Below are 26,136 nucleotides of genomic sequence, written 5' to 3'. Positions count from 1 at the left end.
TACTGTCTATGCTTGTGATATGTGGTTGTCCCACCTAGCTATCTTAAGATGAATGCACTAACTAAGTCACTCTGGACAAGAGCATCTACTAAATGACTCAAAGGTAAACATTTCAAATGTAGAACATAGGGACAGATTGCAGAGTCAGCAGATGTTGGGCTGTATGTATCAAGCGTCTAAGTGCTGATCTAGCATCCTCTCTGTCCACAATCGTCATATTCACTTGGTAGAGCACGGCACTTGCAACGCTAGTGTTGTGGGTTCAATTCCTACTGCGGACCAGTACGAATGAAAAAATGTAGGCACTCACTACTGTAAGTTGCTCTGGATAAGAGCGCCCGCTAAATGACTCAAATGTAAAATATCAAATCACCTGCCGTCAGTGTGTGTGGGGGAGCAGGGGTTTTCTGGTGGGATAATCCCTAGCCTAAAGCTTTAAGCAGGGTTAGATTAGGTCTCTCCTGTGTGTTTAGAGAATCAGAATAGAACACAGGGAACCCTCCAGACTCATAGGTGCAGTAAGGGGGTTAACAGACCAGGTAAACCTCCCTTGACCCTAAGAAACACACAGAACTCTGAAAGTCTTGTAGTGAACGACAAATCCTTTGCTTTCATTCACTCTTTATTGAACGATGATGTCAAAGTCATCTCACTTCGGGCCATATTGTTTTAGTCACACAGTGATGACTTCATTAGAGACCATCAGCAGTAGCAATGACGCCTGTGTGTGTGTGTGTGTGTGTGTGTGTGTGTTTTTTTTTTTGGCTTTACTATCCTTGTGAGAACCAGAAGTTCTCAGAATAGTAAAACAAGGAAAATTCAGACAAGTGGGGAAATTTCCCCAGTCCCCACAAGGAAAATTACTATTTTTGGCTTAGGGGTTAGGTTTACAATTATGGTTAAGGTTAGGGAAAATGGGATTTTGAATGGGAATCAATTGGTTGGTCCTCACAAGGATAGTAAAACAAACGTGAGAGAGAGAGAGAGAGAGAGAGAGAGAGAGAGAGAGAGAGAGAGAGAGAGAGAGAGAGAGAGAGAGAGAGAGAGAGAGAGAGAGAGAGAGAGGAGAGAGAGAGAGAGAGAGAGAGAGTGTGTGTGTGGGGGGTCTGCATGGGCGCAAGAGCCTTTGAAGCACAGAGAGTTAATGAACTGTCATCTGAATCAAAGACAGCTTTTAGCAGCCCTCTGAAGCCCACTCATACACACAGTAATAGAATCTGCTCAGTGTATCTATCACCCACTCTTCATTCAGCACGACTGGACTGATCTGGACCGGAACAAAGGGGTGCACACACACACTCACTGTAAGGGATCCACAAGTAGAGACATGGCGAAGCCTAAAACAGTAGTAGCAGCCTTCATAAAGTGCTTTTTATACAGACAGACATAAACTGAAATAGACCTCAGGTCTAGTCTGATGAACAGTTATACTGAAATAGACTGGTGAACAGTTATACTGAAATAGACTGATGGACAGTTATACTGAAATAGACTGGTGAACAGTTATACTGAAATAGACTGATGGACAGTTATACTGAAATAGACTTCAGGTCTAGTCTGATGAACAGTTATACTGAAATAGACTGGTGAACAGTTATACTGAAATAGACCTCAGGTCTAGTCTGATTAACAGTTATACTGAAATAGACTGGTGAACAGTTATATTGAAATAGACCTCAGGTCTAGTCTGATGAACAGTTATACTGAAATAGACTGGTGAACAGTTATACTGAAATAGACCTCAGGTCTAGTCTGATGAACACTTATACAGGTAGACACCTCAGGTCTAGTCTGATGAACAGTTATACTGAAATAGACGTTAGGTCTAGTCTGATGAACAGTTATACTGAAATAGACTGGTGAACAGTTATACTGAAATAGACCTCAGGTCTAGTCTGATGAACAGTTATACTGAAATAGACCTCAGGTCTAGTCTGATGAACAGTTATACTGAAATAGACCTCAGGTCTGGTCTGATGAACAGTTATACTGAAATAGACTGGTGAACAGTTATACTGAAATAGACTGGTGAACAGTTATACTGAAATAGACCTCAGGTCTAGTCTGATGAACAGTTATACTGAAATAGACCTCAGGTCTGGTCTGATGAACAGTTATACTGAAATAGACTGGTGAACAGTTATACTGAAATAGACCTCAGGTCTGGTCTGATGAACAGTTATACTGAAATAGACTGGTGAACAGTTATACTGAAATAGACCTCAGGTCTGGTCTGATGAACAGTTATACTGAAATAGACTGGTGAACAGTTATACTGAAATGACCTCAGGTCTAGTCTGATGAACAGTTATACTGAAATAGACCTCAGGTCTAGTCTGATAAACAGTTATACAGGTAGACACCTCAGGTCTGTATATAGCTGCTGTATGTCTCACGGAGTGACTGGACGTGAACGCCCAGGCAGCTGTATCATTACTGACCTGTTGCAGCCACTTAATACTGGCAGCTGGGGCCCTTCCCTCATCTACACACACACACACCCCTCTGTTTTAGAAAGGTCTGTGTGTGGTCTGTGTGTGTGTGTGTCATAGACAAACATCCTCCTGTCATACTGTGTACTAGGATCACATGTTCTTTTGTCATCTCTCCCTCTCTAGTCTGACCCTCCCAGCCTCTCAGTCTACCAGTCAGATACAGAATCTTAATGTGATCATCCTGTTGCAGGATAACTTTCCAGGATAACATTTTTAACTTGTAGTGTACTTGAGGTTTAAAAAGGCTTCTGATGTTATCAAAGTGGAAATTACTGTTTTCCTTACAATAAATGTATCACCCCTACACAAATCTCCATTAATGATAATTCACATAATAATTCACATTTCCTGTTGTTTCAGGATTATTTTCCTGCTGTAGAAAACTGGCTCAAATTAAGATCTTATATTTGTAGGACTTAATATAAGGACTTAATACCGGTTCTACCCCACCCCATCGTACTTAAAGCCTGCCCTACCCCATCGTACTTAAAGCCTGCCCTACCCCATCGTACTTAAAGCCTGCCCTACCCCATCGTACTTAAAGCCTGCCCTACCCCATCGTACTTAAAGCCTGCCCTACCCCATCGTACTTAAAGCCAGCTCTACCCCATCGTACTTAAAGCCTGCTCTACCCCATCGTACTTAAAGCCTGCTCTACCCCATCGTACTTAAAGCCTGCTCTACCCCATCGTACTTAAAGCCTGCTCTACCCCATCGTACTTAAAGCCTGCTCTACCCCATCGTACTTAAAGCCTGCTCTACCCCATCGTACTTAAAGCCTGCTCTACCCCATCGTACTTAAAGCCTGCTCTACCCCATCGTACTTAAAGCCTGCTCTACCCCATCATACTTAAAGCCTGCTCTACCCCATCATACTTAAAGCCTGCTCTACCCCATCATACTTAAAGCCTGCTCTACCCCATCATACTTAAAGCCTGCTCTACCCCATCATACTTAAAGCCTGCTCTACCACACCCCATCATACAGTTGAAGTCGGAAGTTTACATACACTTAGGTTAGAGTCATTAAAACTCGTTTTTCAACCACTCCACAAATGTCTTGTTAACAAACTATAGTTTTGGCAAGTCGGTTAGGACATCTACTTTGTACACGACACAAGTCATTTTTCCAACAATTGTTTACAGACAGATTATTTCACTTTTAATTCACTGTATCACAATTCCAGTGGGTCAGAAGTTTACATACACTAAGTTGACTGTGCCTTTAAACAGCTTGGAAAATTCCAGAAAATGATGTCATGGCTTTAGAAGCTTCTCATAGGCTAATTGACATCATTTGAGTCAATTGGATGTATACCTGTGGATGTATTTCAAGGCCTACCTTCAAACTCAGTGCCTCTTTGCTTGACATCATGGGAAAATCAAAAGAAATCAGCCAAGACCTCAGAAAAAAAAAGTGTAGACTTCCACAAGTCTGGTTCATCCTTGGGAGCAATTTCCAAATGCCTGAAGGTACCACGTTCATCTGTACAAACAATAGTACGCAAGTATAAACACCATGGGACCACACAGCAGTCATTCCACTCAGGAAGGAGACACATTCTGTCTCCTAGAGATGAACGTACTTTGTTGCGAAAAGAGCAAATCAATCCCAGAACAACAGCAAAAGACCTTGTGAAGATGCTGGAAGAAACAAGTACAAAAGTATCTATATCCACAGTAAAACGAGTCCTATATCGACATAACCTGAAAGGCCACTCGGAAAGAAGCCACTGCTCCAAAACCACCATGAAAGAGCCAGACTATGGTTTGCAACTGCACATGGGGACAAAGATCGTACTTTTTGGAGAATTGTCCTCTGGTCTGATGAAACAAAAATATAACTCTTTGGCCATAATGACCATCGTTATGTTTGGAGGAAAAAGGGGGAGGCTTGCAAGCCGAAGAACACCATCCCAACCGTGAAGCACGGGGGTGGCAGCATCATGTTGTGGGGGTGCTTTGCTGCAGGAAGGACTGGTGCACTTCACAAAATAGATGGCATTATGAGGATGGGAAAGTATGTGGATATATTGAAGCAACATCTCAAGACATCAGTCAGGAAGTTAAAGCTTGGTCACAAATGGGTCTTCCAAATGGACAATAACCCCAAGCACACTTCCAAAGTTGTGGCAAAATGGCTTAAGGACAAATAAGTCAAGGTAAGTTGGTAATTCACCCAACTTATTGTGGGAAGCTTGTGGATGGCTGCCCAAAACGTTTGACTCAAGTTAAACCATTTAAAAGCAATGCTAACAAATACTAATTGAGTGTATGTAAACTTCTGACCCACTGGAAATGTGAGGAAAGAAATAAAAGCTCAAATAAATAATTCTCTCTACTATTATTCTGACATTTCACATTTTTAAAATAAAGTGGTGATCCTAACTGACCTAAGACAGGACATTTTTACTAGGATGAAATATCAGGAATTGTGAAAAACTGAGTTTAAATGTATTTGGCTAAGGTGTATGAAAACTTCCGACTTCAACTGTACTAAATGACTGCATCATTAGACAGACTGAACTCCAAGCTGTGTCACTGGTAACCCGTGGCAACAGCCCAATTAAGACAGGCTCCAGAGGGACCGAGACGCAGTCAGACCACCTGAGGGAGGAACCTCGAGGGTGCCGGGGGAGAGGGGGGATATAGAGTGACACAGTCACTCTTCTTTCTCTCAAAGTGTGCACTTATTCACTTCCCTTCATGGATTTGACAGCGAATAACTGGCATAGGAAATGTGGTGGGAACACCCTCTTGGTAGCATATTGCACCAACAGCAATTTAATACTTTTACATTTATAGGGAGAAGTGAACGTCGACACTTCAGGAGAAAGTAGAGATTATTGGGACACAGGAGAGAGGCTGACTGTGAGCCATCAAAATGCCATTTGGCCTGCTGGACAATGGCTGCTCTGAAAAATCTGTAACAGACTTTTGAGAGGATATAATGATGTAACATTTAATCCCACATACGACCAGTGTGTGTGTGTACATAGCAATACTCTGCTCTGTGACAACTTACTGTGGGTCAAATCCATCTGCGTGTGGAGCAAGGCAAACTCCACGACCCATCATTCCCTCTATCAAAACACTGTGTATTCCAAATCCAACCCTTGGTAAGGTTGGTCTCTATTTAAAACACTCCAAAAGACAGAAGCAAGAGCGAGGACAACGGGGGGCGCGAGAGAGAGCGCGCGAGGACAACGGGGGGCGCGAGAGAGAGCGCGCGAGGACAACGGGGGGCGCGAGAGAAAGCGCGCGAGGACAACGGGGGGGCGCGAGAGAGAGCGCGCGAGGACAAGGGGGGGCGCGAGAGAGAGCGCGCGAGGACAACGGGGGGCGCGAGAGAGAGCGCGCGAGGACAACGGGGGGAGCGAGAGAGAGCGCGCGAGGACAACGGGGGGGTCGAGAGAGAGCGCGCGAGGACAACGGGGGGGCGCGAGAGAGAGCGCGCGAGGACAACGGGGGGCGCGAGAGAGAGCGCGCGAGGACAACGGGGGGCGCGAGAGAGAGCGCGCGAGGACAACGGGGGGCGCGAGAGAGAGCGCGCGAGGACAACGGGGGGGGGCGAGAGAGAGCGCGCGAGGACAACGGGGGGGCGAGAGAGAGCGCGCGAGGACAACGGGGGGGCGAGAGAGAGCGCGCGAGGACAACGGGGGGGCGAGAGCGAGCGCGCGAGGACAACAGGGGGGCGAGAGAGAGCGCGCGAGGACAACAGGGGGGCGAGAGAGAGCGCGCGAGGACAACAGGGGGGCGAGAGAGAGCGCGCGAGGACAACAGGGGGGCGAGAGAGAGCGCGCGAGGACAACAGGGGGGCGAGAGAGAGCGCGCGAGGACAACAGGGGGGCGAGAGAGAGAGCGCGCGAGGACAACAGGGGGGCGAGAGAGAGCGCGCGAGGACAACAGGGGGGCGAGAGAGAGCGCGCGAGGACAACAGGGGGGCGAGAGAGAGCGCGCGAGGACAACGGGGCGAGGGAGAGCGCGCGAGGACAACGGGGGGGGGGCGAGGGAGAGCGAGCGAGGACAACGGGGGGGGCGAGGGAGAGCGCGCGAGGACAACGGGGGGGGGGGCGAGGGAGAGCGCGCGAGGACAACGGGGGGGGGGGGCGAGGGAGAGCGCGCGAGGACAACGGGGGGGCGAGGGAGAGCGCGCGAGGACAACGGGGGGGGGGGCGAGGGAGAGCGCGCGAGGACAACGGGGGGGGCGAGGGAGAGCGCGCGAGGACAACGGGGGGGCGAGGGAGAGCGCGCGAGGACAACGGGGGGGGGCGAGAGAGAGCGCGCGAGGACAACGGGGGGGGGGCGAGAGAGAGCGCGCGAGGACAACGGGGGGGGGCGAGAGAGAGCGCGCGAGGACAACGGGGGGGGGGGCGAGAGAGAGCGCGCGAGGACAACGGGGGGGGGGCGAGAGAGAGCGCGCGAGGACAACGGGGGGGGCGAGAGAGAGCGCGCGAGGACAACGGGGGGGCGAGAGAGAGCGCGCGAGGACAACGGGGGGGGGCGGGAGAGAGCGCGCGCGAGGACAACGGGGGGGGGCGAGAGAGAGCGCGCGCGAGGACAACGGGGGGGGGCGAGAGAGAGCGCGAGGACAACGGGGGGGGGGGGGCGAGAGAGAGCGCGAGGACAACGGGGGGGGGGGCGAGAGAGAGCGCGAGGACAACGGGGGGGGGCGAGAGAGAGCGCGAGGACAACGGGGGGGGGGGCGAGAGAGAGCGCGAGGACAACGGGGGGGGCGAGAGAGAGCGCGAGGACAACGGGGGGGGGCGAGAGAGAGCGCGAGGACAACGGGGGGGGGGCGAGAGAGAGCGCGAGGACAACGGGGGGGGGGGGGCGAGAGAGAGCGCGAGGACAACGGGGGGGGGGGGGCGAGAGAGAGCGCGAGGACAACGGGGGGGGGGCGAGAGAGAGCGCGAGGACAACGGGGGGGGGGCGAGAGAGAGCGCGAGGACAACGGGGGGGGCGAGAGAGAGCGCGAGGACAACAGGGGGGCGAGAGAGAGCGCGAGGACAACAGGGGGGCGAGAGAGAGCGCGAGGACAACAGGGGGGCGAGAGAGAGCGCGAGGACAACAGGGGGGCGAGAGAGAGCGCGAGGACAACAGGGGGGCGAGAGAGAGCGCGAGGACAACAGGGGGGCGAGAGAGAGCGCGAGGACAACAGGGGGGCGGAGAGAGAGCGCGAGGACAACAGGGGGGCGAGAGAGAGCGCGAGGACAACAGGGGGCGGAGAGAGAGCGCGAGGACAACAGGGGGCGGAGAGAGAGCGCGAGGACAACAGGGGGGCGAGAGAGAGCGCGAGGACAACAGGGGGCGGAGAGAGAGCGCGAGGACAACAGGGGGCGGAGAGAGAGCGCGAGGACAACAGGGGGCGGAGAGAGAGCGCGAGGACAACAGGGGGCGGAGAGAGAGCGCGAGGACAACAGGGGGCGGAGAGAGAGCGCGAGGACAACAGGGGGCGGAGAGAGAGCGCGAGGACAACAGGGGGCGGAGAGAGAGCGCGAGGACAACAGGGGGCGGAGAGAGAGCGCGAGGACAACAGGGGGCGGAGAGAGAGCGCGAGGACAACAGGGGGCGGAGAGAGAGCGCGAGGACAACAGGGGGCGGAGAGAGAGCGCGAGGACAACAGGGGGCGGAGAGAGAGCGCGAGGACAACAGGGGGCGGAGAGAGAGCGCGAGGACAACAGGGGGCGGAGAGAGAGCGCGAGGACAACAGGGGGCGGAGAGAGAGCGAGAGGAGAACAAGGGGGCGGAGAGAGAGAGGAGAACAAGGGGGCGGAGAGAGAGAGGAGAACAGGGGGCAGAGAGAGAGGAGAGCGGGAAGCGCAGCCAGGCAGGGGTCACCAGAGGTCAGAGAGAACACCCTGTCAGATTATCATGATGTCACAATCCTCTTTAATATCCTGAATTCCCATCATCAGGCTCCTGCCCACCCCCTTTGTGGCACTCTGTGTCGTTTGTATGGAATGTCATGTCAATCTCCTACAATTGCACAAATGGGTTGGAGGACTTTTACACGTGTTGCTTGGACGTTTCCAAAGCAGGCTTTAGCACAGTGGGCTAAACATGGCCTGAAACATGAAGACTTTTTTGTTATATAGAGCTGATGCCTACGCTATAGCTCAGTGGGCTATTAACACAGTTGTGGTGCACAGACAACCCCAGTTTAAAACCTAGACAGTCAAAGGGGAATTCAGCACTTTGCTGCAATTGGAAGGGACTTCAGCACCATGGACAGCTCTATAGATATTGAACTGTTGGGACTAGTGTTTTTACGATACCTGATTTTTAACTTCGACACCAATACCATGTTTAGCATCTCAATACTTGATCCAAAAACGATACCACAGTAAAAAAAAAAAAAGCATATTAACCAAAGTCCTAGAACTTAATCCAGTCAGATCAGAGCTGTAGCTGAGTTTTTCAAATCGGTGTACATCTTTTGAGTTCAATGTCATTAGATTTTATGTAACCGTTTTTTCCAGACAGCCATGTACTGTATGCATTAGTGAATCAATTATACACTCATACAATTCCTTTTACTTTGTTTTTACCAATCTAACTACATAACAAAATAATGGTAATCATTTATTTGAATGGTAAATGTCTACTGATCAACTGGGTAAATCAAGATGTAGCCTACTGTAGGTCTATTCACAATACAGGTGAATACATATTCAATAGGAGCACAAGCATGCACTGAGTTACTGAACTTGTGTCAGGTACCGCAGCAAGGTGACGTGAGGTCATCGCGGCAATGACAAAACGTCTTCTTGTGACAAATCAAGGAGCCAATAGCGATTCTCACTGAAAAAGTAGTTGGCAACACTGGTCGGCCCGTCGGAGCCCTTCTCGCACACACAGACAGGTCGCTGAGGCAATAAATCATCTTCGGAAGAGACATGGGAGAGAGAGACTGATGAAGTGAATTAATACAATTTTGGTGCCAATCAGCTTTGAACTCAGCATATTTTGTGTTGTTTTGCATATTATCACAAAAAAAAGTACCAGGGTAGTGAATTGATTGATGTTAGCTAGCAAATAATGTTGGAAGCTACCGGTATCTTCTTGCATTGTAAAAAGTGTTCTAGCCTGTGGAGACATTGTTTTTGCGAACAGTAATTAACAGTTTCAACATTTCTACATGCCGTGTCACATTATTCAAGTGTGTTAACTTCTGTGCAGCATGAGTGGGGAGCTAACATGATGCAGTCCAGACTCCCAGTACAGGCTAAGTGGGGAGCTAACATGATACAGTCCAGACTCCCAGTACAGGCTAAGTGGGGAGCTAACATGATACAGTCCAGACTCCCAGTACAGGCTAAGTGGGGACCTAACATGATGGAGTCCAGACTCCCAGTACAGGCTAAGTGGGGAGCTAACATGATGCAGCCCAGACTCCCAGTACAGGCTAAGTGGGGACCTAACATGATACAGTCCAGACTCCCAGTACAGGCTAAGTGGGGAGCTAACATGATGCAGCCCAGACTCCCAGTACAGGCTAAGTGGGGAGCTAACATGATACAGCCCAGACTCCCAGTACAGGCTAAGTGGGGAGCTAACATGATACAGTCCAGACTCCCAGTACAGGCTAAGTGGGGACCTAACATGATGGAGTCCAGACTCCCAGTACAGGCTAAGTGGGGAGCTAACATGATGCAGCCCAGACTCCCAGTACAGGCTAAGTGGGGACCTAACATGATACAGTCCAGACTCCCAGTACAGGCTAAGTGGGGAGCTAACATGATGCAGCCCAGACTCCCAGTACAGGCTAAGTGGGGACCTAACATGATGGAGTCCAGACTCCCAGTACAGGCTAAGTGGGGACCTAACATGATGGAGTCCAGACTCCCAGTACAGGCTAAGTGGGGAGCTAACATGATGCAGTCCAGACTCCCAGTACAGGCTAAGTGGGGAGCTAACATGATACAGTCCAGACTCCCAGTACAGGCTAAGTGGGGAGCTAACATGATGCAGTCCAGACTCCCAGTACAGGCTAAGTGGGGAGCTAACATGATGCAGTCCAGACTCCCAGTACAGGCTAAGTGGGGAGCTAACATGATACAGTCCAGACTCCCAGTACAGGCTAAGTGGGGAGCTAACATGATGCAGTCCAGACTCCCAGTAGAGGCTAAGTGAGGAGCTAACATGATACAGCCCAGACTCCCAGTACAGGAGGCTAAGTGGGGACCTAACATGATGCAGCCCAGACTCCCAGTACAGGAGGCTAAGTGGGGACCTAACATGATACAGCCCAGACTCCCAGTACAGGCTAAGTGGGGAGCTAACATGATACAGTCCAGACTCCCAGTACAGGCTAACTGGGGAGCTAACATGATACAGTGCAGTGCAGACTTCCAGTACAGGCTAAGTGGGGAGCTAACATGATGCAGTCCAGACTCCCAGTACAGGCTAAGTGGGGAGCTAACATGATACAGTCCAGACTCCCAGTATAGGCTAAGTGGGGAGCTAACATGATGCAGCCCAGACTCCCAGTATAGGCTAAGTGGGGAGCTAACATGATGCAGCCCAGACTCCCAGTACAGGCTAAGTGGGGACCTAACATGATACAGCCCAGACTCCCAGTACAGGAGGCTAAGTGGGGACCTAACATGATACAGCCCAGACTCCCAGTACAGGAGGCTAAGTGGGGACCTAACATGATGCAGCCCAGACTCCCAGTACAGGCTATGTGGGGAGCTAACATGATACAGTCCAGACTCCCAGTACAGGCTAAGTGGGGAGCTAACATGATACAGTCCAGACTCCCAGTACAGGCTAAGTGGGGAGCTAACATGATACAGTCCAGACTCCCAGTACAGGCTAAGTGGGGAGCTAACATGATGCAGTCCAGACTCCCAGCACAGGCTAAGTGGGGAGCTAACATGATACAGTCCAGACTCCCAGTATAGGCTAAGTGGGGAGCTAACATGATGCAGTCCAGACTCCCAGTACAGGAGGCTAAGTGGGGACCTAAGATGATGCAGTCCAGACTCCCAGTACAGGCTAAGTGGGGACCTAACATGATACAGCCCAGACTCCCAGTACAGGAGGCTAAGTGGGGACCTAACATGATACAGCCCAGACTCCCAGTACAGGCTAAGTGGGGAGCTAACATGATACAGTCCAGACTCCCAGTACAGGCTAAGTGGGGACCTAACATGATGCAGTCCAGACTCCCAGTACAGGCTAAGTGGGGAGCTAACTTGATACAGTCCAGACTCCCAGTACAGGCTAAGTGGGGAGCTAACATGATGCAGTCCAGACTCCCAGTACAGGAGGCTAAGTGGGGAGCTAACATGATGCAGTCCAGACTCCCAGTACAGGCTAAGTGGGGACCTAACATGATACAGTCCAGACTCCCAGTACAGGCTAAGTGGGGACCTAACATGATGCAGTCCAGACTCCCAGTACAGGCTAAGTGGGGAGCTAACATGATGCAGTCCAGACTCCCAGTACAGGCTAAGTGGGAGCTAACATGATGCAGTCCAGACTCCCAGTACAGGCTAAGTGGGGAGCTAACATGATGCAGTCCAGACTCCCAGTACAGGAGGCTAAGTGAAGACCTAACATGATACAGCCCAGACTCCCAGTACAGGAGGCTAAGTGGGGAGCTAACATGATACAGCCCAGACTCCCAGTACAGGAGGCTAAGTGGGGAGCTAACATGATACAGTCCAGACTCCCAGTACAGGCTAAGTGGGGACCTAACATGATACAGTCCAGACTCCCAGTACAGGCTAAGTGGGGAGCTAACATGATGCAGTCCAGACTCCCAGTACAGGCTAAGTGGGGAGCTAACATGATGCAGTCCAGACTCCCAGTACAGTAGGCTAAGTGAGGACACAAAAAGTAAAGTTTTAGGTATACTGTGCAACACTAGTTGGGACTGGTGATCTGGGGTCAGTTTCGTATTTTCTCCAGTAATGGTTAAGGTCCGGATAGAGATGGGGAAGCTGATCCTAGATCTGTACCAAGGAGTTTTGGAACTGGTAGAGGGTGGGGCTTGTCTGCGCTAACAGGAACATTTGGAGAAAAAAAAAATGTCTCTCTTTCCCATGGCAAAATAAGTAGAAGAATCGCAGGAAATGTACTTTAAAACTCAAAAATGTTCTCTTGGCCGTCAACAGGTGGGCTACTAAAATGTTTTGCCTGCGAGGTGGGGAGGCCCCACTTCAAAATCTTGCCTAAGGTCACCAAAAAGCTAGGGGCAGCCCCAGGAGTCAGTCAGGAAGACAAAAGGTGACAAGGGAAGACAGGAAGTACACCAGGACCCTGTCCCACGTAATGACTGACACACACACACACACACACACACACACACACACACACACACACACACACACACACACACACACACACACACACACACACACACACACACACGAGAGGCACCAGATGGCGAGAGGATTATTCCCTCTAGCTCCTCCCCTCAGTCCGGCCTCTGATTCTGTACTAGTATCAGTCCAATGCTCACCCTCGAGTCTACACACTATCCCTTACATCTGTGACTCCCAGCCCGCCCTCCATTAAATATACATACATCCCTCTCTAACCAGACCTCCTCTGTCCCCCTCCATTATATCTCTCTAACCAGACCTCCTCTGTCCCCCTCCATTATATCTCTCTCTATCCCCCTCCATTATATCTCTCTAACCAGACCTCCACTATCCCCCTCCATTATATCTCTCTAACCAGACCTCCACTATTCCCCTCCATTATATCTCTCTAACCAGACCTCCACTATCCCCCTCCATTATATCTCTCTAACCAGACCTCCACTATCCCCCTCCATTATATCTCTCTAACCAGACCCCCACTAACCCCCTCCATTATATCTCTCTAACCAGACCCCCACTAACCCCCTCCATTATATCTCTCTAACCAGACCTCATCTAACCCCTCCATTATATATCTCTCTAACCAGACCCCCACTAACCCCCTCCATTATATCTCTCTAACCAGACCCCCACTAACCCCCTCCATTATATCTCTCTAACCAGACCCCCACTAACCCCCTCCATTATATCTCTCTAACCAGACCTCATCTAACCCCTCCATTATATCTCTCTAACCAGACCCCCACTAACCCCCTCCATTATATCTCTCTAACTAGACCCCCACTAACCCCCTCCATTATATCTCTCTAACCAGACCCCCACTAACCCCCTCCATTACATCTCTCTAACCAGACCTCCTCTAACCCCTCCATTATATCTCTCTCTCTAACCAGACCCCCACTAACCCCCTCCATTATATATCTCTAACCAGACCCCCACTAACCCCCTCCATTATATCTCTCTAACCAGACCTCCTCTGTCCCCCTCCATTATATCTCTCTAACCAGACCTCATCTAACCCCTCCATTATATCTCTCTCTATCCCCCTGCATTATATCTCTCTAACCAGACCTCCTCTGTCCCCCTCCATTATATCTCTCTCTATCCCCCTCCATTATATCTCTCTAACCAGACCTCCTCTGTCCCCCTCCATTATATATCTCTCTCTCTAACCAGACCTCCTCTAACCCCTCCATTATATCTCTCTCTCTAACCAGACCCCCTATCCCCCCTCCATTATATCTCTCTAACCAGACCCCCACTACCCCCCTCCATTATATCTCTCTAACCAGACCTCCTCTGTCCCCCTCCATTATATCTCTCTAACCAGACCTCCTCTGTCCCCCTCCATTATATCTCTCTCTATCCCCCTCCATTATATCTCTCTAACCAGACCTCCTCTGTCCCCCTCCATTATATCTCTCTAACCAGACCTCCTCTGTCCCCCTCCATTATATCTCTCTCTATCCCCCTCCATTATATCTCTCTCTCTCTAACCAGACCCCCTATCCCCCCTCCATTATATCTCTCTAACCAGACCCCCACTACCCCCCTCCATTATATCTCTCTAACCAGACCTCCTCTGTCCCCCTCCATTATATCTCTCTAACCAGACCTCCTCTGTCCCCCTCCATTATATCTCTCTCTATCCCCCTCCATTATATCTCTCTAACCAGACCTCCTCTGTCCCCCTCCATTATATCTCTCTAACCAGACCTCCTCTGTCCCCCTCCATTATATCTCTCTCTATCCCCCTCCATTATATCTCTCTCTCTCTAACCAGACCTCCACTGTCCCCCTCCATTATATCTCTCTAACCAGACCTCCTCTGTCCCCCTCCATTATATCTCTCTCTATCCCCCTCCATTATATCTCTCTCTCTCTAACCAGACCTCCACTGTCCCCCTCTGAACTTCACGTGAAACAAACAGCACCAAACCCATTAACTGTTTGACCAATATTTTACCCTCACTTTCAATCATACCACAGCTCTCTAAATGTCGAATCTAAAACATTTTCACTTGGTAACTTTCAAGAAGAGGATTTGTACTGTACCTGTTAGATTCTGTCCCTCCCCCCAGTCCCACCCGAGAGGCAGGAGCATTACTTATACAGCCCTGTTCTAATTATGATCCTAAAACAGCAGTGTATTGACTGAGCTGTCATCAGAGCCCTCTCCTCATCTCTTGCCTTGGCCTCCTGATAGACATGTTGACAGACAGGCCTTGAAGGGTCCCCTTTACACACACACACACACACACACACACACACCCATCAATAGAACTAAAACAGGTTCTGGTGCCATTTCTCACTGAGAAATATCAAGGCTCAGGAAAGGAGAGGTCCAGGTTCAGACTGCTGCCTCCTCCAGACTGCTGCCTCCTCCAGACTGCTGCCTCCTCCAGACAGGAGAGGGTTAGACTGCTGCCTCCTACAGACTGCTGCCTCCTCCAGACTGCTGCCTCCTCCAGACTGCTGCCTCCTCCAGACAGGAGAGGGTTAGACTGCTGCCTCCTACAGACTGCTGCCTCCTACAGACTGCTGCCTCCTACAGACTGCTGCCTCCTACAGACTGCTGCCTCCTCCAGACTGCTGCCTCCTCCAGACTGCTGCCTCCTCCAGACTGCTGCCTCCTCCAGACAGGAGAGGGTTAGACTGCTGCCTCCTCCAGACTGCTGCCTCCTCCAGACTGCTGCCTCCTCCAGACTGCTGCCTCCTCCAGACTGCTGCCTCCTCCAGACAGGAGAGGGTTAGACTGCTGCCTCCTCCAGACTGCTGCCTCCTCCAGACTGCTGCCTCCTACAGACTGCTGCCTCCTACAGACTGCTGCCTCCTACAGACTGCTGCCTCCTCCAGACTGCTGCCTCCTCCAGACTGCTGCCTCCTCCAGACTGCTGCCTCCTCCAGACTGCTGCCTCCTCCAGACTGCTGCCTCCTCCAGACTGCTGCCTCCTCCAGACAGGAGAGGGTTAGACTGCTGCCTCCTCCAGACTGCTGCCTCCTCCAGACTGCTGCCTCCTCCAGACTGCTGCCTCCTCCAGACTGCTGCCTCCTCCAGACAGGAGAGGGTTAGACTGCTGCCTCCTCCAGACTGCTGCCTCCTCCAGACTGCTGCCTCCTCCAGACTGCTGCCTCCTCCAGACTGCTGCCTCCTCCAGACTGCTGCCTCCTCCAGACAGGAGAGGGTTAGACTGCTGCCTCCTCCAGACTGCTGCTGCCTCCTCCAGACTGCTGCTGCCTCCTCCAGACTGCTGCTGCCTCCTCCAGACTGCTGCTGCCTCCTCCAGACTGCTGCCTCCTCCAGACAGGAGAGGGTTAGACTGCTGCCTCCTCCAGACAGAGTGTGTGTGTGTTGACAGAACCCAGAGGAGACCCAGCTGTCCTGACTCTCTGTGTTACATTGCTCAGTAATAGAATGGTCTGGTTGGTTGCTACTGGCCTCCACAGCTTCAGGCCAAATCACACCCATTGATAAGAGGAGGTATCCAGGACACACAGGGTGAATCAAGCAACATGATTGTCATTCATCCCAAATGTAACCCTATTCCTTACATAGCTCTCTGGTCAAAAGTATTGCTCTATGGGCTCTGCTCAAAAGGGTATAGTGTGCCCTTTTGGATGTAGTCATGGATTATAGTAGTGGACTAGACTGGAACAGATCTGGAGCCTCAACTCACATTCAAATAATGTTAGGCACGATACATGTGTCATGGCCATATTCCCCACAGTGTTCCCTAAAACAGTGTTGAATGGTTTGGTTAAGGAGAGGATTAAGGATAGGGTCAGTTGTAGGTTTTGGTTAGTCGGGCTGTCAATTGGATGCTGGTCAGAAAAGTCCCTATAGTCTCTCCTTTCTCAAACATGTCCTCCCCCTAGCTTGCCTGGCTACCCAAACTAATTTTCCCGGCAAAACGCTATGCCCACTGATGTTAGTTTCTTCTCCGCAACATCTGGATCTGAGTACCTCCCCGACGATTCCTCGAAGAAAAACAAACATTCTAACCGTTGGGATTAGTCTCAGAAACCAATGAGTTGGACCAGAACCATGGGTGTAAAGCGTTGGTTTGAAAACATGTCATTGGCTTTGTTACTCTGAATGGTTAGAGATAAGCCAATCGCTGACGACTTTGTTTTGTACAACACCCCTCATTTGGAAATCGCCACAGACGACATCAATGTTGTCAGTCTCAGACTGAAGTACACAGAGAACAGAGGAGAGCAGAGGAAGAATTCAGTTTGAGTCGTCAGGCAAGCCCCTAGCCAGTGCATCAGCGGAGGCTGCTGAGGAGAGGACAGCTCATAATGGCTACAATGGAGTGGTATCAACTACATGGAAACCATCTCTCTGATGTATTTCATACCACTCCATTAACTCGAGCCGTCCACCAGTTGTACAAAGTGGGATAGAAATCTAAATGGATTATATAGTGTCTTCCAGGGACAGTACAGACAGAGAAGCACTGTGTAGCTAAATAACAGTGTAGCTTAGTCAACTCATTCAAACTATCATGACTGAACAAAGAAGACCTGCACTAAGCGCATAATGGAACGATATGGCAAGAGAGGATGATACGATGCAACAAGGTAGCCAAAGTAGAATAACTTCAGTGGCCAATTGGTTAACTGACTGACCGTTAATTAACTATAGCGGGAAAAAAAGCGGGTGAATCAAAAGTCATACGCCTAAATTGTCAAATCAAAAGTTAAATATAAAGCCCAAATAATGTACATGCGTGCCAGAGATTAAAGGGTGTTATAGAATAGCTCACTATCAGTACTGGTCAAGTTTGGACTGTAACGTGACACCTCGATATGCGCATCTACCCAATAGCTACAGACAACTTTCCTGTGCGCAAACATTGATTTGAGATGATCAAATAGGCCTAACTACGTCAGTAATGTGACAGATATTTACAGTATAATAAAAGGTTAGTGAAAGGAGAAAAACCTACCTCTGACGCACAGCAGGGACATCGCTACAGAGATTTTTTTTCCTGGCGCAACAGTCTGCCAAGAATTTCAAAACAACCTATTCCGTTTCAATGGATGTAGCCTACTCCTCAAAACGCTTGTTGCATCGCAAAACTACCCTCCCTGTCCCTTCCGAGTTCAGGGCATGGATGATGAGCCGCTGCCATTCACTTCGATGAGGAGTTAGACGAAAGCTGCTCCAGATCGAGACGCGCCATTATGGGGAACTACAGCGGAGAGATTAGACACGCCAGTGCATCACACTCAACAGGCAGGCAGTGAGGAGGAATGACTGTCACAGGGAAAAACCAATAAGAGATTATAATTCATTGGAATAGGCGGGTCTCAAGCTAACTGTGACCAACTGAAAACGGATCAGATGGATTCAGGTGGCTCGGGGAACAGGTGAAGTCCAGCAGTTGGTGAGGGTGATGCCAGTTCTACCGGGTCAATATGTTTTATGGAAAAAGGGTGTGTCCATAATCAACAATCTAAATAGCCAACCTACAACTGGTAAAAAGTTGTCTCCGTTACTCAGCTGTCTCTGCCGCAGCACTCTCTCAACCAATTATGTCAATACTCACTCACTCACTCACTCACTCACTCACTCATTCTCTCTCACTCACAGACTGATAGTGAGCAGCAGCAGGTCAAAGTGATATATATATATATATATATATATATATATATATATATATATATATATATATATATATATATATATATATATATACACAGTACCAGTCAAAAGTTTGGACACACCTACTCATTCCAGGGTTTTTATTTATTTTTACAATTTTCTACATTATAGAATAATAGTGAAGACACCAAAAAAAGTGTGTGCAAAGCTGTCATCAAGGGTGGCTACTTTGAGGAATATAAAATATATTTTTGATTTGTTTAACACATTTTTGGTTACTATATAATTCCATATGTGTTATTTCATAGTTTTGATGTCTTCACTATTATTCTATAATGTAGAAAATAGTAAAAATAAAGAAAACCCCTGCAATAAGTAGTTGTGTCCAAACTTTTGACTGGTACTGTATATATATATTATATATAAAAAAAACAATAAGAGAAATACCATGGAGGCCGCTTTGTAATTTAGAAGTAGCCCAAAAACCCGCCACCCACGACCAATACATTTTCACCCGTGACATAGTTTTCAAAGTAGCCCAATTATAAACGAAAACCGCGAACGTGGTAACAGTGGATAGAGGACTCATCTTTGTATCTGTGCCATTATAGCATTTGTGGCAGCATGGGGTGTGCCATTTAAGCTATCTCCATTTTAAAGTAGACATGACTCCAACAGGGTCACCAGGAGGGATCAGCCAACGGTGTTGGAAGTCCCACCCAGTTGACTACATTAAAATGGTGGAAGTCCTAAATGGCGCTGCCCATGCTAATATGTCCTTTTAACTACTAGACGCCACTATCATTCTTTATGTGATGCACTGAACAGTTTCCAGACAGTTGCATGCACATGAGATGTGATTTTGTGTTTGTTTATAGCCTAGTGTTATGGCTATTATGTTGTTATTTTGTATACTGTTACTGACTAAACACCTACATTCAGGGCCGGATTACCGAACGGGCACGCAGGGAACTTGCTCCGGGGCCCCGACCTCCAGAGGGCCCCCAACGGGACCGTCGGATAGCATATGATAGCGAAATATGTAGAATTGCAGGAAATGTGCTTTAAAACAGCAAAATCTTCTCTCAGCCTCATGACAAAATGTGTAGAATAACATTACAGAACTGAAAATGTTTCTCTCTGCACCACGGCAAAATGTGTTAAAATGCAGGAAGTTAGCTGATTTCCCAAATAAAAATAAATAAAAAATCCCCAAATTCGGTAGTCCAACCCTGCCTACATTTGTATTTGTGTTTGTAGGCTAAGGTTGTTGGTTGTATTTCATTGAACGCAGGTCATTGGATACAGATGAGGACACAGAGTTTTTAAATTGTATAGAAATGCAGTAAACAAACTTCAACTTTTTTTTAAAGTTTATTGTTAAATATGCTGCCTGTGTACTGTCTAGCATACAGAAAGGCTCTTCCCCATAGGCTCATATTCCAAAAAGTCTCATAGTGTGCTGATCAAGGATCAGTTCTGTCTATTAGATCCAAATCATTTTTTTATGGACGTAGGGCTTAATCCTAGATCAGCACTCCGAGCCTGAAGGATTTTGTGTACGCAATCCAGGTCTACTGTGGTTATGAAGTTGTGATGAGATATCATATGAGTTGTACTGATGCAGGATGGGGTGTAGACTAGAGCAGGAGTCCAGTTGTCGGCTGTGCTATTTCTGAATTCACTGGCCAAGTGTGAGTCAATGATGTGTACACTAGCGCCATCTAGTGACAGACATACAGAAACACATATTGTTGCTGAATGAATGCGTCTCTTCATTGACAGAAAGAACATGAGCCGAGTGAACAACACCTGAGTGGAATTATGGAGAAAAGGTGAGTTCTATATAATTGTGTTTACATGAATCAATGTCAAACAGAATGTTGTGACACTACTCTTTCGATTGGATTGAAAAAAATGGCAAGCTCAGTATTTAAAGGGGCAATCTGCAATTCCTACATCTATTTTGGGACTTTAGAATGAATAATATATATAGCCATTGATTCTTATAATTGCCTCATGAGCTTAGTACAACTGTCACCCTGTCTAATCCCCCCCCCCCCCCCATGTGTCCTTGCACATTACTCTAGCCCCCCCATCCCTAAGCTGTGTACCCAAAAAGGTGACAGGGAAGCAGCTTTATGGTTTGAACTGCTGATGGGCTCTTTAACATATTTAGTTGTGATCTCCATTCACTTAGTGTTGATTGGTGACAGAGCGATTAGGCTGTTACCTGTAGTTCCTCTGAAGAGATGGACACCTTTTCTTCTTCGTCTTCTGGACGATCTCCTTCTCCTACTGGGACTGTCTTTTTACCCCCTTCCTATCATGTGGAACAGTCTGTAAGTAACTCATCACATTACCTATCTCTAGTCCAGTGTGTTACGTGCGGCTTGCTGAAGGAAGACTCAGCATCAGCAAGACAGACGTAACGCACTGGACCAGAGCTACACATGACCCACTTCATTCACGTACTAAAAGTCACAGTTGTGTATTTAATACTAGTTATAATTGAATAGATGTTGAATTAGTGTTTTAATATTGTAATAAAAACATGAATACATAGCCTGAGTTCTTTTCCAAAATAATGTGAAGATTTTTCTTTGCTACCAGCAGGCGGAGAAGAGCTGTATAGAGAAGGAAGCCCACATGCTTAAGCTGATAGGCAAGGATCAGAACAAACTGAAATCAGAAGAAGGTGATAGACAGACTTCAGTGTGCCTCTGGGAGGAGGAGAAGAAGAAGAATGGAGTAATGGAGAAGAATGAGATAATAGAACAATTACAGTCTGAGACAGCCAATCCCAGAACCTTTTTAAAAAAAGATAGGAGTATAATGAATAATGGAAGAGATCCTGAGTGAAAGAGCCAGAGACTGAGGAAGGCAGAGAGACAGAGACTGAGGAAGGCAGAGAGACAGAGACTGAGGAAGGCAGAGAGACAGAGACTGAGGAAGGCAGAGAGACAGAGACTGGGGGAGGCAGAGAGACAGAGACTGAGGAAGGCAGAGAGACAGAGACTGAGGAAGGCAGAGAGACAGAGACTGGGGGAGGCAGAGAGACAGAGACTGAGGGAGGCAGTGAGACAGAGACTGAGGAAGGCAGAGAGACAGAGACTGGGGGAGGCAGAGAGACAGAGACTGAGGAAGGCAGAGAGACAGAGACTGAGGAAGGCAGAGAGACAGAGACTGGGGGAGGCAGAGAGACAGAGACTGAGGGAGGCAGAGAGACAGAGACTGAGGGAGGCAGAGAGACAGAGACTGGGGGAGGCAGAGAGACAGAGACTGAGGAAGGCAGAGAGACAGAGACTGGGGGAGGCAGAGAGACAGAGACTGAGGAAGGCAGAGAGACAGAGACTGGGGGAGGCAGAGAGACAGAGACTGAGGAAGGCAGAGAGACAGAGACTGGGGGAGGCAGAGAGACAGAGACTGAGGAAGGCAGAGAGACAGAGACTGGGGGAGGCAGAGAGACAGAGACTGAGGGAGGCAGAGAGACAGAGACTGAGGGATGCAGAGAGCCAGAGACTGGGGGAGGCAGAGAGACAGAGACTGAGGGAGGCAGAGAGACAGAGACTGGGGGAGGCAGAGAGACAGAGACTGAGGGAGGCAGAGAGACAGAGACTGGGGGAGGCAGAGAGACAGAGACTGAGGGAGGCAGAGAGACAGAGACTGAGGGAGGCAGTGAGACAGAGACTGAGGGAGGCAGTGAGACAAAGACTGAGGAAGGCAGTGAGACAGAGACTGAGGGAGGCAGAAAGAGACCCTGAAGCGTAGGAGAACCGGCTCCAACAGGAGGAGATCAACAGACTCCAATAACTGCTGGAGCTACTGATAGAGGGCCTCCAACTGGCCCAGGTACAGTAAGACATGTCAACTACTGATAGAGGGCCTACAACTGGCCCAGGTACAGTAAGACATGTCAACTACTGATAGAGGGCCTCCAACTGGCCCAGGTACAGTAAGACATGTCAACTACTGATAGAGGGCCTACAACTGGCCCAGGTAAGACATGTCAACTACTGATAGAAGACCTACAACTGGCCCAGGTACAGTAAGACATGTCAACTACTGATAGAAGACCTACAACTGACCCAGGTACAGTAAGACATGTCAACTACTGATAGAAGACCTACAACTGACCCAGGTACAGTAAGACATGTCAACTACTGATAGAAGACCTACAACTGGCCCAGGTACAGTAAGACATGTCAACTACTGATAGAAGACCTACAACTGGCCCAGGTACAGTAAGACATGTCAACTACTGATAGAGGGCCTACAACTGACCCAGGTACAGTAAGACATGTCAAGTACTGATAGAAGACCTACAACTGGCCCAGGCAAGACATGTCAACTACTGATAGAAGGCCTACAACTGGCCCAGGTACAGTAAGACATGTCAACTACTGATAGAGGGCCTACAACTGGCCCAGGTACAGTAAGACATGTCAACTACTGATAGAGGGCCTACAACTGGCCCAGGTACAGTAAGACATGTCAACTACTGATAGAAGACCTACAACTGACCCAGGTACAGTAAGACATGTCAACTACTGATAGAAGACCTACAACTGACCCAGGTACAGTAAGACATGTCAACTACTGATAGAAGACCTACAACTGGCCCAGGTACAGTAAGACATGTCAACTACTGATAGAAGACCTACAACTGGCCCAGGTACAGTAAGACATGTCAACTACTGATAGAAGACCTACAACTGGCCCAGGTACAGTAAGACATGTCAACTACTGATAGAGGGCCTACAACTGACCCAGGTACAGTAAGACATGTCAAGTACTGATAGAAGACCTACAACTGGCCCAGGCAAGACATGTCAACTACTGATAGAAGGCCTACAACTGGCCCAGGTACAGTAAGACATGTCAACTACTGATAGAGGGCCTACAACTGGCCCAGGTACAGTAAGACATGTCAACTACTGATAGAGGGCCTACAACTGGCCCAGGTACAGTAAGACATGTCAACTACTGATAGAAGACCTACAACTGACCCAGGTACAGTAAGACATGTCAACTACTGATAGAAGACCTACAACTGACCCAGGTACAGTAAGACATGTCAACTACTGATAGAGGGCCTACAACTGGCCCAGGTACAGTAAGACATGTCAACTACTGATAGAAGACCTACAACTGGCCCAGGTACAGTAAGACATGTCAACTACTGATAGAGGGCCTACAACTGGCCCAGGTACAGTAAGACATGTCAACTACTGATAGAAGACCTACAACTGACCCAGGTACAGTAAGACATGTCAACTACTGATAGAGGGCCTACAACTGACCCAGGTACAGTAAGACATGTCAACTACTGATAGAGGGCCTACAACTGGCCCAGGTAAGACATGTCAACTACTGATAGAGGGCCTACAGCTGGCCCAGGTACAGTAAGACATGTCAACTACTGATAGAAGACCTACAACTGGCCCAGGCAAGACATGTCAACTACTGATAGAAGGCCTACAACTGGCCCAGGTACAGTAAGACATGTCAACTACTGATAGAGGGCCTACAACTGGCCCAGGTACAGTAAGACATGTCAACTACTGATAGAAGACCTACAACTGGCCCAGGTAAGACATGTCAACTACTGATAGAGGGCCTACAACTGGCCCAGGTACAGTAAGACATGTCAACTACTGATAGAAGGCCTACAACTGGCCCAGGTACAGTAAGACATGTCAACTACTGATAGAGGGCCTACAACTGGCCCAGGTACAGTAAGACATGTCAACTACTGATAGAGGGCCTACAACTGGCCCAGGTACAGTAAGACATGTCAACTACTGATAGAGGGCCTACAACTGGCCCAGGTACAGTAAGACATGTCAACTACTGATAGAAGGCCTACAGCTGGCCCAGGTAAGACATGTCAACTACTGATAGAAGGGCTACAACTGGCCCAGGTACAGTAAGACATGTCAACTACTGATAGAGGGCCTACAACTGGCCCAGGTAAGACATGTCAACTACTGATAGAGGGCCTACAGCTGGCCCAGGTACAGTAAGACATGTCAACTACTGATAGAAGACCTACAACTGGCCCAGGTACAGTAAGACATGTCAACTACTGATAGAAGGCCTACAACTGGCCCAGGTACAGTAAGACATGTCAACTACTGATAGAAGACCTACAACTGGCCCAGGTAAGACATGTCAACTACTGATAGAGGGCCTACAACTGGCCCAGGTACAGTAAGACATGTCAACTACTGATAGAGGGCCTACAACTGGCCCAGGTACAGTAAGACATGTCAACTACTGATAGAGGGCCTACAACTGGCCCAGGTAAGACATGTCAACTACTGATAGAGGGCCTACAACTGGCCCAGGTACAGTAAGACATGTCAACTACTGATAGAGGGCCTACAACTGGCCCAGGTACAGTAAGACATGTCAACTACTGATAGAAGACCTACAACTGGCCCAGGTACAGTAAGACATGTCAACTACTGATAGAGGGCCTACAACTGGCCCAGGTACAGTAAGACATGTCAACTACTGATAGAGGGCCTACAACTGGCCCAGGTACAGTAAGACATGTCAACTACTGATAGAGGGTCTACAACTGGCCCAGGTACAGTAAGACATGTCAACTACTGATAGAGGGTCTACAACTGGCCCAGGTACAGTAAGACATGTCAACTACTGATAGAAGACCTACAACTGGCCCAGGTAAGACATGTCAACTACTGATAGAGGGCCTACAACTGGCCCAGGTACAGTAAGACATGTCAACTACTGATAGAAGACCTACAACTGGCCCAGGTAAGACATGTCGTTGTCATTATTATTATCATAAGGCATTGTATATTTCACCAGCTGAAAATGATTGGCGGTGGACAGTGCTATGCTAACCCAGTGTTAACTTCATGCCTTTCCCTAACCTTAACCTTACTTTAACCTCACTGAAACTATATCTACCCTTAACCCAACCCTAGGTCCTGAACCGAACCATAACCCTAACCTTAATTTACCTCAACCGCTATGCCTAAACTTAACCTTAACCCAACCCTAGGTCCTAAACCTAACCATAACCCTAACCATAATTTACCTCGACCCCTATGCCTAAACTTTTCTTCTGCCTTCCTTATTATTGTGATTACTGTTGTTGTTTTGTTTATAACTGTATGTGTCCAGATTGTAAATAATTGCAAGTGAAACATAATTTTTAGCAGTAATTTCTACAAGCATAAACATCAGAGTTAACATTGTTGCAACATCACTAATTGTAATGGGAATTTTACAAACCCTTAACTGAACGAGCAGACTAGCTGTGTGATTGTATTTCTACAGATGTTTTCCAGTGTTTGATTCAATGACCTAGCTCTAGGTTGTATTTCTATGTATCATTCTCTGTAAATCCTATAAAAGTATATCTTGGTCATAGATTACCACTAATTGAACATTTTAATTCATCAAGACATAGAGAGATTGAGGCTGTGGCAGAAAGTCATGGAGGGTCAGAGACCAAGACTGGCCTGGGACGACAGTCAACAGATTGAGACGGATAGAGAAAGGGGAAAGGAGAGAAAAGCAGAAATGGGAGTGACAAGAAATGAACTAGAAAGTGAACAGGCAAAGGAAAAGATAAAAACGTTAGAACGAGACATTGAGAGATTAAAAGAGGTTGAACAGGAACGATCATTTGAACGAGAAAGAGACATGCGTATCGT

At 48.5% G+C, this 26,136-nt stretch overlaps 1 long non-coding RNA gene across 1 annotated transcript in view; it reads right to left on the bottom strand.

Annotated features, from left to right (window-relative positions):
* The window catches only part of LOC145860858 (uncharacterized), a 40,533-nt gene extending 22,460 nt beyond the window's left edge, over positions 1-18,073 (bottom strand). The window contains exon 1 of the long non-coding RNA XR_014380572.1: positions 17,784-18,073. This is a non-coding gene — a long non-coding RNA (uncharacterized LOC145860858). The remainder of the gene's footprint in view (positions 1-17,783) is intronic.
* Between the last annotated feature and the right edge of the window lie 8,063 nt (positions 18,074-26,136).

Source organism: Salmo salar, chromosome 15 (genome assembly GCF_965601325.2).
Source record: "Salmo salar chromosome 15, fSalSal1, whole genome shotgun sequence".
NCBI lineage: Eukaryota > Metazoa > Chordata > Actinopteri > Salmoniformes > Salmonidae > Salmo > Salmo salar.
This window is presented reverse-complemented; position numbering and strand designations above follow the sequence as displayed.